Consider the following 17,732-nt stretch of genomic DNA (forward strand, 5'->3'; position numbering starts at 1 on the left):
ATGTTAACTTCTCACATGAACATAATACAATCATCAAGGGTGGAAAATTAACATTGGTACAATATTATTAACTAAACTACACATCTTATTGGAATTTCACCTTTTTTCCCATGAATGTTCTTTTTCTGTTCCAGGAGCCTCACCAGGACCCCACACTGCATTTACTTGCCAAATCCTTTTATCTGCTGCAGTCTGTAACATCTTCTCAGTCTTTCACAAACTTGATACTTCTATAGAGTGCTGTTCAGTTATTTTGTAAAATTTGGATTTGTCCAAAGTTTTCTCATGACTGAAATCATGTAATACATTTTTAGAAAAATTTCCACAAAATTGATACTGTGTTCTTCTCATCAGGTGTATCAAGGGGTCAGTAATGTTTGTTTGTCTTCATCCTGGAGAGGTTTGTAACAACCCCCTGGTTACATTGGTGTCTGCTAAGTTTCTCCTCTTTGGATGCAATACTTAGATTTTTTTTTTTAATCCATCACTCTAAATTGATGGCAGCTCTTAGCCTCTTCATGTGTTTGACCTCCTGGTGTAGATCGTGGTTAGCTTGAATAGGTCACAGCACTCTGATCTCAGACTGCCTTGGGGTCATCAGTTTGGGCATCCCTAGGCCACTTTCCAAACTTTCCGAAACAGTTCTTGCACCCTGGTTGGGCTGCCCCAGAGAGCCCCATATGGAAGTCCATGGGGAAAAGTCTAGCTCTGGTGTGCAGGCCCGGCTAGAGCTGAGGGGAGGAGCCCCAGCGCCGGCCCAGCACGGCTCTCAGGGCCCTGTGCCTGGACCCGGCAGCGTGACTTGCTGCCTCACTCAGTGGTGTATATTTGGGATCCGATGGGGTTAGTGATATGAAACACAATAATCTCACTTCTAAGATCTTTCTAAGCCGGCGGATATCTCTGAGACCGCCACGTGCATCCACAGCCCAGAACAGCCGCACGCGGAGGTCCTGGGCACCTCCCGCAGCCGGCCAGGCAAGCTCGGCTCCTGCCTCCTCTCTCTCTGGCCCCCCTTTCTTTCCTCCTTTCATGTAAGTGGAGATCAAAGTAGTGTGACGAGGTGTTTTAATGAATCAAAGTAGATGCGTCTCAAAGCACTTGGTTAACTGTGAAGCGCTGAACGGAATTTAGGTTTTATTGTCCCATCTTCCTGTTCAGGAACTAGCCTAACGGGTCACATACCGTTAGTCAGAGTGCTGGTTTATTCATTTGGAGTGGTTCGAGGTTTGTGCTTTTTCATCGGTATTGTTGCTGATTTCTGTTTGCTTTGATCTCCTGTCCATGAAGGAATCAGGGGTATTTAAAAACCTCGCAGGCCTCGCAGCACGGCTGAGACGGGAGCAGGATTCCCCCGAGAGAGTCCTCGCCCTGCTGCACGCTGCACAGACCTGCCCGGTGAGAAGTGCTCAGTTACAGACTCCCGCCAGGCGTGGAGCGTGTTTGTCCTGGTGGCTTTCGATCTGGGAATCGCATTAGAAACCACGGTGTGTTTGCTCCGTCCCCGCGTGTCGGACTTGTCTCTCCAGACTGGCAGGTGTGTGGATTCAACCTCAAATCCAACAATGCTGGAGGACTTTTTGAGGTGCCCCCCAAGACCCCATTGGAGTCTCAATAATGATGTTTGCTTCCCAGCCTGAGTCCTGAACCTATTGAAAAATAAGACAAAAGACCAAGTAGTGAGAGAGCAAAATATCACGACTATTACTGAGAAAGGTGAGTTTGGAAGAGCTAATTCGTATCCATCAGCAGAGGCAAACTCAGCCTCAGGAAGCGCCATCTCAAGGTGCTGCTGGACCAGAGCCAGCCTCCCCGGGCAGGGGCGGAGCCTGCCCTGGAGATGCTGAACGGGACGTGTGCTCGCAGCAGGTGAACTGAGAGGAAAAAGCCAGGCACTGAGCCAAGTTTTTCTTCCCAAATTCACTGCCATAGACCAGTCCTGGCCACGGATTACTCTTTTCCCTCAAAGTCTTCTTGAAGCAAATATTTATAGAATGACAGTTTCCTTCAAGAGGGACATCTGATGAAAGAGAACATGGAAACAAATATATGTGTGTATCTGTATGACTGAACCATTATGCTGTGCACCAGACATTGACACAACATTGTAAACTGACTATGCTTCAATTTTTAAAAAAGGCGGGGAAGGGAGGGACATATGGCTACCCTGTGATCTATTCTCTTCTGAACTAGTGATTGAAACACCTCTGCTCAGCGCCCTTTCTGGCATTTACCACAAACCCAGCTTGCATCCTGGCATTCACACCTCCCGCCACTGCAGCCACCTCTTCCGTTTACCTAACACCCGACACCCACTCACCACAGCTGTCGTCTGAGGACACAGTGGCTTGAGTTCGCATTTCCTCTTAAAGCCCGTATATGATGCAACTGGTTCCTCTTTGTGTCCTTACATAGACACGGGCTGTTGGCGGTTTCCAGATTTTGAGACTTCAGTGTCATCAAGTGTCACGTGGACTCCACAACAATAAATGGAAAACCTAATCACCGTGGGTTTTTTTTTAAGTCTGTTCCATTTAAATGAGTCATACCATTAAGTAAACACAGTTTCCTTTAAACCTTTCATCAGTTACATAAGTACCGGAGAGTTCACTCTGACCCTGTGTTATGTTAAGGTTTTTTCCTGGTTCTGTATAAGTTTCGTTCTTGGATTACGTATTTCCAGGGACAACTGCCAATTCCTCCTCCTTTTGCCTTCAGTTCTCCAAGCATTGCGTGTGTATGTATGTGTTTTAATGTCAGCATCCTAGTTTTAGAGACAAATAAAAGGCACCTTTCCTGTTTTTCCAGCCACTTGAATCAATTCCAATTTTCTGCTGGGCTTCCCTGTTAGTGTTTGGTGTGCGAGGCCTGCTGGACTGTTCCAATAAGCTTCCCGCTGTCTTTCAAAGGCATCCAAGGTAAAGCGCCTTACACTGGAAGGAAACTGAGCTCTCTGATCCTTCAGGGGCTCAGCCTTCTCCTTGGAGGATCCAGCGGCTGGGCAGACGTGTGAGACAGCCTGGCAGATGGTTGCAGCCTCCTCTGTGCTCCCATCATGTTCCCAAGAACACTTTATCATTCCTTCTGCTTTATACACACCACCCGTATTTTAATGATTTGTTTCTCTCTTTTCCTCCTTACCTGCTCTGTGAAACCCTCCAGGGCAAGATCTCTGTCCTATTCTTTTGATCTGTTCCAGCTAGCTCCTGACTCCTAGTGGGAGCTCAGATTATATTTGAGGAAAGGGAAGGGGAGGGAAGAGGAGAGGAGGGGAGGGAGGCCAGGAGGGATGGAGAGGCCCAGGTCCCTTTGAATACGTGGTCTCCCGTCTAGAAGACTGTTCCCGCACATTTTCCGTGACCAGCTCCTTCCCTCTCTGTCCTTTCCATGTCCATCCACATCACCCTCTCAGGATGCCCTGCCCTGACACCCTGCCTCAAGGATCCACCATGCAGGTACACATGTACACAGACACACAGTCACGCCGTATCTTCCTTCCCTGTTTTATCTACTTCATGGCTCTTCGCTAACTGAAATTTTTTAGCTGTAGGTGTATTTATCATCTGTCTTGCTGCACTGTAATGTACGCTCCAGGACGGACCACAGCTTTAGTATCTTAAGTAGTGCCTGGCACGCGGTCAGTGCCTACCAAGTTCCAATGGAATGAATGAATGGAGGACAGGCAGGAAGGAAGGGAGTGCCTCCCCTCTACCTTTTGCGTTACTTAATGAACTTTGAAATGTGGAGTGGTGGGAACCTCCACAGAGAAGAAAGAGGCCGTTCTGCCCTTTGCTGGCTCTTCAATGCAAACAGCAAGGTCTGGAAGGCATCTTCAGTGGGAAAGAAGGTGGGAAAGTGAGAAATGTCTCAAGCCACTTATCCTTCCAGATGCAAAGGGAGACTGCCCTTAAGGACTGTGAGGCCCCTGAGATGCAGACCCACCCCGCCTGTGTCCAGTAAAGGACAGACGGAGCTTCCGATGGGGTGATGGGGAATACGGTTCGCTCACCCGCGGGTATTTAAGCAGAAGTGCAGGTTATTTTCCATACATCATGGCATCCGCGAGCTGGTGGCATTGTGGGACCTAGAAAGGCATGGCCAGGGGTGGCGGTGCTGCTGCTGGTCTGGCTGACTGGTCCTCCTTTCTCCTCAGCTCTGTGCCTCAGTTTTTGTCTCCTCTCTTCCTGCAGACCTGCGCATGGGAGCCAAATACAGCTGCTCAGGAGGCCTGGAGGCCGTTTCCTGATTTGACGGGGAAGAATCTGGTGGCTCCAGCATGGGTCAAATGTCCACACCTCTTCCATCTGGCTATGGGAGGGTGGGGATGGAGGGTTCCCACTGCATGGGCATGGCAGCTGCTTCAGGGTTCAGAGAAGGGAGTGTATGTGTGGGGATCACCCCAAAAAACACATTAGGCAACAGGTGGTAAGCTCCAGACTCCAACAATATCTGAGAAGCAGTTTATCATCATTTCCTTTCAATTGTCCAGGTATTTTCCATTTGTCTTCTCTGTCATTAACCACAGTCACGTAGCACTGGAAGCATGAAAGAGGCTGCTGTCTGAAATATTTGCTGGGTCACTAGGGCATTAAACACTTGTTTCCAGTGTTAGTGGATCTAACGCAGCAACCGTGAGTCAATGACAGAAATGTTTCCTGCCCTGAACTGGCCGAAGGAGGCCAAATGCCAAAGAAGTCCTCTGGGCGGCTTTCCACCTGCCTCTCCTTCCACTTTGGAGCCTGAGAAAACAATTTCTGGAAGGTACCCTCTGAGTCCAACCACCTCAACAAAACAAGATGGTGTATCCTGAACGTACCCACCACGCACTCTTCCGTGGGCAGCCCTGAGGCCGGCTCACACAGCCGCATGCCCGTCTCACTGACTGTTTCTGCCTCATCCAGAGAGCCTGCTGGCTCTTCAGCCCTGGTGTACGTGATACAAGGGGACACCAGGTGAGATCATACTTTGGGTTTTTTTTTTTAATTGAAGTACAGTTGATTCACAACGTTGTGTTAGTTTCTGGTGTACCTTGGGTTTTTTGAACACTTGCAATTTTTCAGGTGATTTACCTTTGAGCAAACTGCTCCTCTGTCGTGGGAAGACTATTCAATGCCCCCCAGGGGGTGGTTAATAACAAGGTGGCTTCAAGAAGAGAAACTGCCCTGCACATTAATATAGGAGTAGTCATAACTGTGGACAGAGATGTATTTCTTAAGATGATGTCTCCTTTGGATAAATACTCCTGCCCTAAGAAGTGTACAGATATCTGCATGCATATGTATGACAGAGACATCATGCTGTACACTGGAAACTGACACACTGTAACTGACTATACTTCAATTAAAAAAAAGAAAAAAAGAAAAAAATGTAATGCAGGTGTGTATCCACCAGTGTCCTGGACTGTTGAGAGATTTGAGGCTAGTTCTATCTGTGTCTATGGGATTTCTTGCCCAGGTACCATTCCAGGAAGACCTCTAGGCGACCCAGACTATGACCTGGGGCTTTTAAGTGTCCTGGGTGACTGGAAAGTAGCTGCCCACACGATATGGGTGGGGCAGAAAGCTGAACAGAACCTGAGGGCACAGGGGCTGGTCTTGGACCTAGCTAATCAGCAGGTGCCTGCAGCCCATGGGGCACAGGTGAACAGGACACCTAATCTAGGTCCTCGGGGCACGTGTAGGTCTCGAGGGCTGTAAGCTGATGGGCCATGGGCCAGGTTCCAGTGACTCACAGCTCTCTCTCTCTCTCTCTGTCCTTGAGGTCCTCCCTCCCTCCCATCCCCCAGTCTGTGGAATGTTTAATCTCAGGAGTAGAATGCTCTTTGCAGTCGTGCAGTTACGCACCTGGCTCTTTCTGTCTTACACCTGCACCAGTGATTTTTGAACTTAAACACTGCAAATTCGCCTCCTTTATTCTCCGATTTGAGAATGACAACCCTCCCGTAAAGGAGTAGATGACTCGTATCTAGTTTTCTGGGCTGGGATGAAGATCCTCAGGGTGCACATGAAGGAAATCAGAAAGCCCAGAATTGGAAGGGTTACAGGATTGGGTGGCAGCTGAAGGGCAGGATGTGAGAACACAGAAATCATTCTTTAAAACATTATCCCACTCCATGTGAATTTGGCCTTGTATCCGTGATACGAGACTTGTTGTGAAACTGTGTGTTCTTGTTCTCATGGTTTCTTGAAGGCTGCAGGACAAACACGTGGACCTTACTCGGAGGACAAAGCCGGGGAAGTAGCTGGATTTGGCTTGGTCCAGCACAGTCTGGTCTAAGCTGTGGATGTCCCTCAGTAGGTTTGACTGGGGAACCCAGATCTCAGGAAATATACTGATATTAGACCTTGTGTTCTTGCTCTGAAGACCATGATGGCAGACTTCATCTCCAACAACGACAGTTCCCCTGTCAATCATTTCTTGGGCAAGCTGACCTAGAGCTCAGTGAAGGCGAAAAATAAGCAAATACCGTCTCCTTTTCCCTGGGGTGAGTCAGGCCTAGACTCTGAGGATGAACATGAGAGGAGCCCTCCTCATGGGGAGGTGGACTTTCTTGCTTAAGATGGTCTTTGCTGTGGGAGGTAGAGACAAGAGCGTGTATCAGGCACTGTGGGCGCCCCTCACACCCGCCAATGCCTTCGCACCCACTAACTCCCTCCTGAGGGTTCTTTCCAGCTCAGAAGCACACTCTGCTCTGCAGGGGCAGCCAGAAGTACCAGGGAACTAATGCCCCCAGGGGAGTACCCAGCCAGTGATAATTTGGAGCAAGTGGATAAATATACCCTGTTTCTTCAATTTTCAAGAAGGACAATTTTAAGCGTGATCTACACCGACACTGTTCAACAGAAATACCATGTGAATCACAGATGGAACTTTGCATTTCCTAATAGCCACATTAACAAAAGAATAAAATAAAATGAAGCAGGTGAAACTAATTTTAATAATATATTTTATTTAACCCCATCTATCTAAAATATTATCATGTCAATGTGTAAACAATACAAAAATTATCAGGGAGATATTTTACAGTTTCTTTTTTTATTAAGTGTTAGAAATTTGATGTGTGTTTTACATGTAGAGTATGTCTCAATTCTGATTAGTCGCTTTCCAAACTCAGCAGCCACATGTGGCTGGTGAACCATACTGGCCAGGCAGTGCCATATTGTCCCTCAGAGGTTCCCCGTGGGATGGAGCCCCAGCTGCCTGTGTGATAGTCTTACCGATGCACCTTATCTAGACTTCCTCCCCTCCCCTGTGTGACTTCTCCACTTTACCAAGGCTTCCTACCAATCGCGTGCCAAATGAACCATGTGCACGCAAGCCTGTGCGTCTGAGTCAGCTTCTGGGGAATGTGACCTAAGACGTGATGAATCTCAGCCTGTAAGCTCTAAGGGGAGCCGCATCTCTTATTAGCTGTTAAGTCAGTCTCAGTTTTGAACTTTCCTCCTGTTATTTTTCTGTGGAGTAAATGTATGCTAAAAGTAACAACAAGGTATGTGCTATGCTGTGACAACCTTGGGGAAGGGTCTGTCCATTTCTGAGCTGGAGCAGCAAAGGACAGAACAGCACCCCTTCCCCTGAGGCCGAAGTGGTGACAGCAATAACAGCGCCCACGGAGGGAGCTGTGCCCAGCGGAGGGGCAGCCCCTGAGGGCCGCCAGCAGCAACGTGACTGGGTGACAAGGAGACTAGGGCAGAAGAGCACAAGACACCTACTTGCCGTCCCTCAAGGTGGCTCTGGGGACCCTCAGACAGCCCAGAGGATAGTTTCTAGCCACCAAGCCAAGGGTGGAGGTACAGCTACCAGAATTTTATATTTAAAAGGAAATTTAGAGTTTCGTAGGCATGAGTGGTAAAGTGGGGACGCAGGAGTGGCATGTGGTTTGAGTCAGTCGGCTGTCTCAGTCAAGATGACTTTAGAGAACCCGCCATCCATGCCTCGGAGAGCAACTGAGAGAAATGGTGGCCAGTTGAGATGCACACAGAGTCTGGTACTGTTAATAAATTCCCCCAGGAGAGGTGCTTCCTTCTAGGAGAGATTCGTGTTTCTAGGAGTCACAGCATGACTTAAAATGTTGTCATACACATGTAACATGGAACAGCTCCATCAGGGCATGGAGCAGAGATGAGAGAGAACGCTCGTGGCAGCAAGCACGAAAACATCCCCAGAAGACACCCGATCCTGAAAAGTCCACCTGTCTTAACAAAAATTTGTGCTGTTTATTTGCTTAAGGAAAATGAAAAATCCCTTCCTGCTGTTTGTACTCTGTCTCCGACTCTTTGAGGCCAAACGGAACAGTCCTTTGAGAAACCAGCTGTCTATTTCCAGGTACATTTTTCTCTCAAGCCGTCATCCTCAGCGAACATAGGCCCACCTATTTCAACTTTTGAGCCAAACATGATAAATGAACAAAATATCCCACAGAAGACTAATCTAACCTTGTGGCCTTGTTTCCTTACCTCCCCAAACCACTTTTTTTTCCCCAAAAACTGAGTTTAAAATGACAACAATGGCGACATTTCATTTTTGCTTCTACAACGCACGCCACTGAAACCACTCTCACTAAGGTCACCAGTGACCGCCGATTCCTAAAGCCAGGGATTTTCTCTTTGTTCTCATTCTACTGGAATTTCCTGCAGCATTTAATAGAAGGAATGGCCTTTTCTTTGTTCATTCCATTTCGATAAATATTTACTCAGTACCTGCTATAAACTAAGCACCTTTATAAGCACCTTGGATACATCAGGAAATACAACAAAGACCTCTGCCCTGCGGAGCTCACATTAGAGCAGGGAAGACATCATAAACCATCGGCCTCAGTAAACGACCGAGCACATTGGATGATGGAGACAAACTGCCCTTTCCGAGCAGAAAGGAAGGGACTTGGAGCTGAAGCTTGAACTTGAACCTTTGGAGGCTGGAGACGGTGAGTCACAGGCTGGAGATGACAGAAAGCTGTGGGGCGACGTGTGACTTTTCACCTGTGTCCCCAAACAGCCAATAAATTCCTGAGCATCACAAGATGCCAAACACAATTAGGTTTCTCATGGAAAACAGAGTAGGAGTGTTGCTTCGCATCTGGGTCTGGCAAGTTCTACTGATTCCCTCAAATCCACAGCTTCTTCATGAGTTCAGGGCCTCGGCCTTCAAGTTGCTCTTCTCCTGAGCTCTCATCTTATTTTCCTGTCCCCCGCCCCCAAGACTGCCACCCAAGGGGTTGCTCCCTAAAATACAAATCAAACCTGTCACTGCCTTTTTCCTAAAACAGACCTCCTGCAGTTTGCTCATCTGCTTACCACAGATCCCCTGATAATATACACACTGAGAGATGCAGGCTGATTTGCCAACAGAATCATACCTACAAAAAGCACAGTGGAATGATTTTTTTTTCTCTTAAAACAAAAGCAAAATGCTATTCCTATTGTGAAGGCAGGTAGATACACCCTTTTCACTACTGTCAGGACTACCCATAGTTGAAATAAACAGCCAAGACTACAAGGAATTGCATGCGGTTGAAAGAGCTGAGCTGATCTTGACAGCAACCCAGATAATCACAGGTAGCTGGGTTGGAGTTTTTAGAGCTGGCCACTGAGCAGTTTAAAGCACGTGGCTCCCGGGATGCTGAGGGACTGCAAGTGAATCCTCGCATTCAGCGGCTTCACATGACTGACAGCGCCTGATCAGAACCCGCTTCTGTTCTTTAGCGATAGTGAGGTTTGTTTCTGCTGGAAAGGTAGGTCGACAATGTGTGGGTGCCACTCAGAGAGAACCAGCACCTGGGGTGGCAGCCTCGGGTGGAGTTTCCTCAGGGCAACACGGTGGAGGGGAGAAACTGCTTTGTGGCCCAGGGGAAGCAAGGTCATCCTCAAGATGACCAACAAGGCCAGCATCAAGGTGCTGACAAGCATCAGAGCTGAAGGATGACCTAATAATGACCGTGAGTCTCAAGAATCATAAAAGTGATCATTGCTAGTATTTACTGCCTGTGTGGTGGACACAAGAAACTAAGCACTTTATAAGCAGATGTTGCTGTTTCTCATCCTTTATGTGGTAGGATTTCCCAACATTCTACCTTCGCTTCTCTCCATATAGTTAAGCTTTTTTTTCCTGGATGGATGAGAAACCTGGGGCACAGAGCAGTTAGGAAACTTGCCTGACCATGAACAGTAAGTGGTAAAGGAATGATTCAAGCCCACGTGTATTAAGGCTGAAAACCAGAGAACGGGGTGTGAGTCAGAAACCACAGAGATGGTGATCAGGATGGTGGAGGGGACAGGACCGGGTGGGGCAAGTGGGTAGAGTTAACCCGGGAGGAGGTACAGAGCACTGGCCCCTTCTTGAGCTGCTTCCTGCTGTGTCCTAGAAGTGAGAATGGCCGCTGACCCGGACCAGGCGGAACCAGATGGGGCTAATGGGAAAAGTGTGTAGACATAAAAATGTTAAGAATATTGCATTATTTCTTTTTTATTTTTTTGCAGTAAGAACATCTCACATGAGGCCTACCCTCTTAGCAAATGTTTAGGTGTCCAATACAGTACTGTTAACTCTACGCACAATGTTGTACAGCAGCTCTCTGGGACATGTTCATCTTGCATAACTGAGACCGTCTGCCTGTGGAATAGCTTTTATTTTAACAGGCGTTTATTGTACCCCTAGTGTCTTAATCCGTTTGCGCTATACAAATTACCATAGACTAGGCGGCTTATAAACAACAGAATTTTATTTCTCACAGTTCCAGAGTTAAAAGTCTGTGACGGAGGTGCCAGCTCGGTCAAGTTCTGGGGAGAGCCCTCTTCCAGGCGGCAGCCTGCGGACTTCTCGTTACGTCTTCACGTCTTCACGTCTTCACGTGGCAGAACGAGGAAGAGAGCTCCCTGCAGCCTCCTTCATGAGGGCACTCATCCCATTTACAGAGCTCCACCCTCATGACTTAATACCATCACATGGAGGGTTAGGGTTTCAACATATTAATTTTGAAGGAGACACAAACATTCAGCCCATAGCACCTGCCGTAGGCCAGGCACTGTTCTAGGAGCAGCACTGAAAAAGTAGCTAATGTGTCGGCCTCACTGAAGTTGCAGTCTAGCTGAATAACAATAGATTGAATATTACACAGTAAAGATAGTAAATCCCACATGCCCTGCTATCACGGTCAGTTCTTTTCAAGGCAAAACCCCGGAGGAGCTGGATTAGGAAAATCAGGGGGAAGATAAAGGCAAAAAACACCCCCTTCCCATCCTGCAGGCCAGGCCCTCCCCTGTCTATCAGGGACCCTCCATGTACAGGCAGCCCCGGCAGCACAAACATGGGCTTCCAGAGGCTTAGAGTTGAGAGCACTGTCAAAATCACTGAAGCCAACCACCTTGCCTTCAGGTTTTTTAATTCCCTCGTAGAAAAAGTGGGATGCTTAAACACCTTGCAGGAAAGAAAACATTTTACTTCACAATGCAAGCCACTTCAGAGAAGTTCAGTTTTTGTTTCATTTTGTGGATATTTATATTGATCCCTGTTAGAGTTCATCTTGACTTTGAATCTTATTATTGGAAGTGTTTTATGTTCTCAGTTTTGGGTTATCCACATATTAATTAAAAACGACCTTCTGGATCACTGGTTTTCAAACGATGCCCTATGAAGCCCTAGGTGGGCAGGTGAGAAAAGAGGCTCCGCTGGGGTCAGGAGACAGCGCCGTGAGAGCCTGCCTGCTCTTTGATGGTTCCAAGAGCAGCTCGCCTTTTATCTGTTTTTTTTTTTTTCTTGTAAGCTTCTACAGAGAGTTTCGTTGGAAGAAAGGGTTGCATGGTTAGAAAGAAGTTTGAAACCTTCTGCTCCAGATATTTGTCCACTGAAGCCATTGGTATAAATGTTGGATTGAATGGAGTTGAGAACAGGGCACTAAGGCACATTTCCCTGCAGGTCAACAGCAATCACCAGTATCACGCGTATAGCTGGAAAACTATCCAGTCTCACTCTTCTGTACACAACCCCAGGGGTTATGGATTGTCCCTCTAAAGCTGTACATATTTTCCTGAAACGATCAGCATGTGTCCTTGATTCACCATTTTGTCAGCATCACTGGTTCTCAACACTGATGATCTCATTATAATCAACTAGAAAGTTCTCAAAACCACCACAACTCCTCCTCAAAAGTTTCAATATCGAGTTCCCCTGTAACCCAGCAATTCCACTCCTAGGTCTATACCCAGAAGAAATGAAAGCACACATTTACACAATCACTTGTATATAAATATTCAAAATCACAGCATTATACCTAGCAGCCAAAAAGTGGAAATAATCCAAATACTCACCAATTTATGAATGCATAAATAAAATGTGGCATATTCGTTGCTATGGAATATCTTTTCAGCCTTGGAAGGTTCATGGATGAACCTTGAAAACGTTATGCTACGTGAAAGAAGCCGGACACAAAAGGTCATGTATTATACCATTCCATTCATATTAAATGTCCAGAAAAGGTGAGTCTATAGAGAAAGAAAGCAAATGAATGGTTGCCTAGGACTAGGAAAGATAGGGGAGGGGTGAACACTAAAGGGCACAGATTTCTTTTAAGAGTGATGAAATATTCTAAAATTGATTGTGGTGATGGTTACACAACTCTGAATATACTAAAAAGCACTGAACTGCATGCTTTAGGTGAAATGCATGGTATGTGAATTACATGTCAATGAAACTTGTTAGAAGGGGAAAAAAAAAGTTCTCCCACTACGTTGGGCTGCAGTGGGGCTTGGAGACCAGCGCCCAACTGATTCTAATAAGCAGCTGAGACCACTACTCTAACCATGGCTGTGCAGGATGGGGTTGATTTGAGGGGAGCAGTGCTGCGTCTCAGTGGTCACAACTTCCCACTCAAAACACTTGTGAGCTACTCCTTGAATGTTCCTTCCCCAGCCTGCGTTGGAATCCAGCCTGCAGTTTGCAAGTCCCACCTCCCTCCTCCTTCTGCAACTTGTACTGTTGAGCCATTCCGGGTTTCCAGCCCCTCTCACTGTTGCACACAATGCCATCTTCAGCAGGACCAAGCATTTTCATTTGCAAGTTTCCTACTGTCCCCTAAGGTACTAACTGACAGAACCGTGAACCTCCCAACTCACGTGCAGCTGTTTAGTTACCATCTCTTCGCTCACCAGAGGACAGTACAATTGCAGAAACTCACCACAGACTACGAACTCCTTTTACTACGGTCTTGACCTGGGCTGCCCTTAGTTATATTGATGCTAACTTTTGGCTTTCCTCCCCATCAATTACATCCTGGAATGGTGGGTGCATTCCTTGGCCTCGTCCGCTGTGGCAGGATGCTCTCACAAAGCTGCAGTTCCAGAGCCTGAGAGCTCTCTTCCTGCCAATCTTGGGATGCTCTCCTTTGCATTTAGGGGGTTTAAAAATCCTACGGTAAGTTTGCTGGCTTTTCTTTTTCCTACCTCAGGCATAGAGAACAGAAGAACACACTACACCTTTTGCCTTGCCCCAGGGAATGTTTGAGAATCCTAGTTTCTCGGAATCACTGTATCCTGAAACAAGTTGCTGAGTCTACAGCTAGTAATTAAGAACACTGGCCTTGTTATCAGACAGAGCTGTGTTGGAATCCTGATTCTGCTACTTAGTAGAGGAGTGGCCTTGGGCAAAACATATCTTCTAAGCCTCAGATATCTCATCTGTAAAGTGAGGATAAAAAAGCTGACCTGGCGGGACAGTTAATAGGGATTAAATTGCAACAGCAGATGGGGTATGCCTGGCTCAGAATGGGTGCAAAATAAGTTGCTAGTGATTATTTCTTCTTAGGCAGTTGTATGACTAGGAGATCTAGCCCTTCCCTCAAGATCTCCCTGCTGGTATAGGGACGTCATCTCCTCTGAACTGTATCTAAGGTAGCCAGTCCCATAAACAGGCAGGCCTCTGATACCCAGTGCCTGTCCTATGGTCCAGACCAACCAGTCTTCTAGAGGGAAGGCTGGGGGAATGATCCCTTCTCTCCGGTTCCCTCAATGGCCCCAACAATGTCTTAGTCTTGGGGTGCACTTGCAAATGTCCTCACAGGATTTGCTCAGGCCTGTATTCACCATTCCATACCCTCCTGGTCCTCCCTTCCTGAGCTGGGAACTCTCCTGGGGGCAGGACCACCTGGAGTCTTCACAAAGTCCCTGAGCTGAAACATCTGAACTCCATCAAAAATTGTCTTGCCATTAAAACCCAGGAGTGTCTGGCTCAGAACTGGCCACTTTTTCCACCTCCAGTTATTTTCAGGACATTTATAATTCACATTATTTGAAATAGAATTCATTGCTCAACACAGCACCTGGTATCTGGCAGAAAGTGTTAGAATAAATCATTCAACAGCAGTTAAAGCTCCACCTCTTAAAATCTTCCAGCCCAGTTTAGATACACTTCTTTCACGTTGTCTGATCAGCCAGAAATGGTTTCCTTGTCCCTCCCGCTGCGTTCTGATGACAGCTGTCTTTACTGAATGTTTATTGATGGTTCCCAGGTCATATAGCTAATAATGGGCAAATCTAGAATTCAACTGTAGTGAACTGAATAATGTCTTCCCAAAATTCATGTCTGCTGGAAGCTTGGAATGTGACTTTATTTGAAAATAGTCTTTATAGATGCAATCAAGTTAAGATAAGATCACAGTGGATTAGAGCGGGCCCTAAGTCCAATGATTAGTGTCCTTATAAGAAGGACATTTGGAGACAGAGACATAGGAGGAAAACAGAGAAAGCCATGTCAAGACAGAGGTTGGAGTTCTGCAGCCACAGCCAAGGCCAAGGCTTGCCAGCAACCACCAGAAACTGGGAAGAGGTAGGGCAGGAGTCCTCCTTAGAGCCTTCAGAGGGAACAAGGGCCTGCCAGCCTTGGACATCTAGCCTTTAGAACTGTGAGAGAATACATTTCTGTTGTTTTAAGCACCCCACCCCCATGTTGTGATAATTACAGCAGCCCTAGGAAACTGGTATCTCAGTCTAGATCTGCCAGATGCCAAACATCCTCATTTTTAACCTCTATGATGTGCTGCCTTATGTTTGTAGCACCTAAACAGTATCCTGCCCATACATTTATCAGATGCCTTGTATTTCATGGTAAGAGGCAGATTATAAACCTAGAAGTCGAAGTGGTGATGAAGGGGGTGGGAAGAGGTAGAATTTCTGCAAGGTAGAGAACGGGCAGAACAATTTTCTTGAGTACATGTCCAAATCTCATTACGCCTGACCCTGTGATTGAGAGGAGAAGGGGAAATGAGTTTGCTTATGAAAGAAGTACGTTGTGCTGGCAAGACTGGAAACTGCAAGGCCCGCTGGGAACTGGCTCTGTGACTGGGCACATGACATTCAGATGCGGCTGCTTTGATACAGACTGTGTGACCTGGGAACACTGAAATGTGGCCTCAAAACCAAAATATTAACCTTTCGGCTTTCAAGAATTCCTAACCTTCTCACTCAGTCCCACCCAACCCCTTATCTTGATTTCATAACTCCCACTTCCGACACACAGCATTCAACTTTTTAGTTAAATAAATGAATAAGGGGGTGAATATGGAAGACAGAAGAAGGCTGGAGGAATCGGAAGTGAAATGATGGTCAAAAACAGTGATAGAGATGCAGAGTAAGGGTCGCGAAAGAAGGCTCAAGAATCAGAGATGTCTGCCGCTAACACTTGGCAACCAAAAACCAGAATGGAAGCAAATGTGGCAAGATGTCAATATTTGTCAAATCTTGGTAATGAACATCGGGTGTTTGTAATATTTTCCTTTATAGTTTGGTGTATCTGGAACATTTTGTTGAAAAAAGAATAATAGACGAGCAACTTCCGAATGCTTAATCAAAGTGGGTGTGGCAAACTGGCCTCATTCAAATAACTTTGCTTTGATAGGTTCTGAATCCCCTCCTTCATTGGCAGAGCTGGTATGCTTGTGGCAAAACAGTTCATTCCCGTACACAGATGGACCGATAATTTTGGAGAGAACCCATGGAAATATATATGAAGGTAGAAAATGTCATTGGACTTCTGAGAATTTATGCAAAAGAAACGATTATTCAAAAGAAAAAAAGACTAGGGGATATGCAGATGAAAAACTTAAAGGCAACTTTGTTATAGTAATGAAAAATTGGGAATAACTTAAGGTCACCATGGGGAAACACTCACTGCTGCTCCCTACCTGGTCACACCACCCTCATCTTTGCCAGGATCACTGAGGGAGGGTCCAGCTGATCTCTCTGCTTCCACCCTTACACCTGTAGTCTACTCTCTACTCGGCAGCCACAGTGAGCCTTTGAAAAGGAAATGAAATCGCTTCCCCATTTCTGTTCAAAATGTTCTCACCACCCTCAATGCTACCAGCCCTGTTCTGAGCCACCACCTCCTGGGTCCTGGATTATGGTAATAGCTCCCTAGGATCTCCCCTCTTCCATCAAGGCAACAGTGAAAGTGCTCCTTTTTCAAATCATAAATCGGATCTTGTCACTCCTCTTCTCAGAACCCTCCAGTGGCTTCCCGTCTGACTCAGACTATGACCATATGACTCAGAGCAAAGTCAATGTAAACTTTTACAGTGGCGCACAAGGACCTCATCTTCTTCCCAGTCACACTGGATTCTCTTCATTGGCTGTTCCTTCTACTCATAATATTCTTTCTCCACATGTCCACGTGGCCTACCCCCTCAATTCCTCAAGTGGTAACTCATATCTCCCCTTCTCCATGAGGTCTTGATCAACCACTCTATTTAAATGTTACTACTTCATACACCCTCATCCTATTGCCTTGTTTTATTATTTTTTTTAGTATTTCTCATCTTCTAACATACTAAATACTTTACATAATATTTTTCAGACATCTGTTTGCCCTGCCCCAAACACACACATGCTAGATAGTATTTAAACTCCAGGGAGAAAGGAATTTGTATCTATTTCATTCACATCTGTTTCCCCCACACCTAGAACAAATGCCTGGCACAGAGATGACATTCAATAAATATTTGTGAAATGGAAGAACAAATGGTTAAGTAAATTGGGTTATATCAAGATTACAGAAGATGAAGCAATCAGAAAAAAATACTGTGTATCATTATGGGAAAAGACATATGAGATAATGTTAAAACTAGAATCCCTGTGTTGTGATCAAAAATACACTGGTGTGTATTTTTAGAAATGTTAGCTATCTTGATTATGGTAGTGGTTTCACTGGTGTAAACATCTATCAAAATTCATCAAAATGTACATCTGAAATATGGGTAGATTACTGTACAGGAACCATACCGTAATAAAGGTGTTAAAAAATTTTAAATACACTGGTGTGGCTTTAGCAACATTGTTGTTTTCGGTTCTTTTGCTTTCTTCTCTTATATTTCCGGGTCCCCATGTTTGTCTTTGGTCCTTTCCTCATCTTTATCTATCCGCTAGTTTCAAATACCATCTACTTTATTTCTAGTTTACTTAGCACGTTGTCCAAACAACCATCTTGGGTGCAGGGCTCTGTTTTGAGCTTTTCAGCCACAATACTTTGTATACACCTCTGTTAGTGGCTAGAATACCATTCTGGAAATATTGGTCTGTTCCCCAGTCTCCCCCACTAGAATGGGAGAACGCTTGCGCAATAAGATGCCTAGAACAACAGACTAGTAAGGACTCAATACATGTTTCAGTATTGTAAGATAAAAAAACCCACAAATTGGGTGTGTACTGTGTGCCCAGTATCTCTAAGAACCTTACGTAATTGTGTCATTT

The sequence above is a fragment of the Vicugna pacos genome, chromosome 13 (genome assembly GCF_048564905.1).
Source record: "Vicugna pacos chromosome 13, VicPac4, whole genome shotgun sequence".
In the NCBI taxonomy this organism is placed as follows: Eukaryota; Metazoa; Chordata; class Mammalia; order Artiodactyla; family Camelidae; genus Vicugna; species Vicugna pacos.